This window comes from Nannospalax galili, unplaced genomic scaffold (assembly GCF_000622305.1).
Source record: "Nannospalax galili isolate Female #2095 unplaced genomic scaffold, S.galili_v1.0 scaffold824, whole genome shotgun sequence".
In the NCBI taxonomy this organism is placed as follows: domain Eukaryota; kingdom Metazoa; phylum Chordata; class Mammalia; order Rodentia; family Spalacidae; genus Nannospalax; species Nannospalax galili.
In genome coordinates this window covers 1678442-1680553 of record NW_008351697.1, presented here as the reverse complement: position 1 = coordinate 1680553, position 2112 = coordinate 1678442, and the positions used below count along the sequence as shown (strand labels likewise).

General features: G+C 44.3%; 1 non-coding gene across 1 annotated transcript; it reads left to right on the top strand.

The window, feature by feature from the left end:
• Positions 1-701: 701 nt before the first annotated feature.
• On the top strand, positions 702-834 carry LOC115066893. The gene has a single exon (XR_003846344.1). It is a non-coding gene; the product is annotated as a small nucleolar RNA SNORA51 (small nucleolar RNA).
• Positions 835-2112: the final 1278 nt, after the last annotated feature.

Sequence of the window (2112 nt, the reverse complement as noted above, 5' to 3'; positions counted from 1 at the left end):
TTGAGAGCTTGCCATTTCCTGTTGGTGCTGGTGCAGTGTACCTGTAAAGTTCTCCCTTGTATCGGATGTGGTGAGACCCGCATCATGCCTGCATATGCCTCTCCCAACGACACAGGGATCAGTGTACATTAGAACAAGTTTTTAGCCACGGTGAAACAGGGGCTTGTGGGTAAACCTTTCCTCTTCTCTAGCCATGGAATATTCTAAGAAGTACATTATTACCCTCCCCACCACCACCACATAAGATATACCTCACACTAACCTCTCTCTGACTGGAAGAAGCAAATATATTCCTAGGTTTCTGAAACTGCCCCTTACTCCTGGTCTCCTACAAGTCCCTCAGTCCCAAATGAACACGGAGTTAAGACTGGGCTGGATATGTGGTTCATCAGTAGTGAAGTTCTCTCAGTGAATGCTCAGAAAAATCCCACTTGCAGCCTTCTGAATCGGTTTTGGAGTTCTTAAATACACTTAGGTAGCTTCTTAAAGACTGGCTTTTGGGATCAGTTTTTATCCTGCCTCCTGCTCCTTCAGTGTAGAGACTGAGGGGCAAGTCCCTAACAGTCAGAAGTCACCATCATAAAGTGTTCTTACCTTAGGTCATACCCCAGCATGCCATAAAGTCCCTTCATGCCACGAAGTCTGAGAAAGCATTTACTATTAATGACAAAACAACATGTCAAGAATATAAAGAGTTAAGAATCCTCCTGCTGCTTACCACAGGCTGTGTTTTCACACTGACTGTACAGAAAGAGGAGGCAGAACAAACCTGCCCCATCCATACCACAGCCCAGGCCATGGTGCCTGGTCTGTATTATGAACAGGGAGACATGGGCTTGAAAAAAAAAGAATCCAGGCATTTTGGGGGGGGGGTAGGTAATTTTTACATTTTCACGTGTGATGTATGTGGGGGTACATGTGGGTGACATGAACCTGTGTGGATGTGCATGTGCGGTCCCAAGGCTGATACTGGGAATCATCTTCAATTGCTCTTTGGCCTTATTCACTGAGGTCTTCTGCCAAACACAGGGCTTGTGGACGCCTAGTTTTGTGAGTCCAATTGCTCTGCAGTTTCTTGTCTTTGCTTCCCAGACTAGACTTACTGGTAGGCTGCCATATCCACCAGGTATTTACATGGGTTCTGGGATCTGAGCTCCAACTCTCACTCTTGGGGAGCAAGTGCTTTAACCACTGAGCCATCTCCCCAGCCCTGTTACTGCTCTAGAGCTGTTCTTATGGGTAGCCTGGTTCAAATTCCTCATTGTAGAAATGAGGAAACTAGTCAGAGAAGCGAAGTGATCTGTCTCAAGTTGTACATCAGTCGATGTCAAAGCTTAAGTGGCAAACAGGTCTCCATCATTCTCTAAGCTGCGCTTGTTAAATTCATCACAACATTGAATCCTGAGCAGCAATATCCTGTGCATTCGGCAGTTTTGGCAAACAGTACAAAGAATGAGTCATCTGATTCCCAGAGCTAGAAGAATAGTCCCATGGGGCTCCAAATTGTCACTCTCCATTTTCTACAGTTTTTTGGTTGTTAATCACTTTAACAGCTGCTTTCATTCTGGAAAGAGTAGTCACAATATTGTACACAAATATATTATCTTAACATATACATCTATATGTTTACATATATTTAGTACATATGCAAACAAGTTGTTTTGAATCTGTTCCCCATAGCCCAATAAGTGAGAGAAGAGACAACCTTCTGCCTGTTTTTGTTGGCTTAGCATGGGTGCATGCTTACGTAAGTGGAGGCTGGAGGTTGGCATTATGTGTCTTCCATGATTGCTTTCCACCCTATTTTTTGAGACAAGTTCTCTCGATGAAGCTGGATTCAGCTGGACTGGCTGGCTAGGCATCTTCCAGTTTCTGCTTCTGCAACATCGGGATAATGGGCATTTCCAGACACTCCAGCAGACTCCAACTCAAGTCCTCAAGTTTGCATGCAAACATATACGAGGTTGAGCTATCTCCTCAGCCCCAACATAGCTTGACATGGAGAAACAGAAGACAGGACTTAAAGACACATGGTGACAACATTTGAGCATCTGTCTAAAACAGATGTTAGGCTCCAATCCATATGGTTTTCTCCTTCTTTTAAAATTCCAG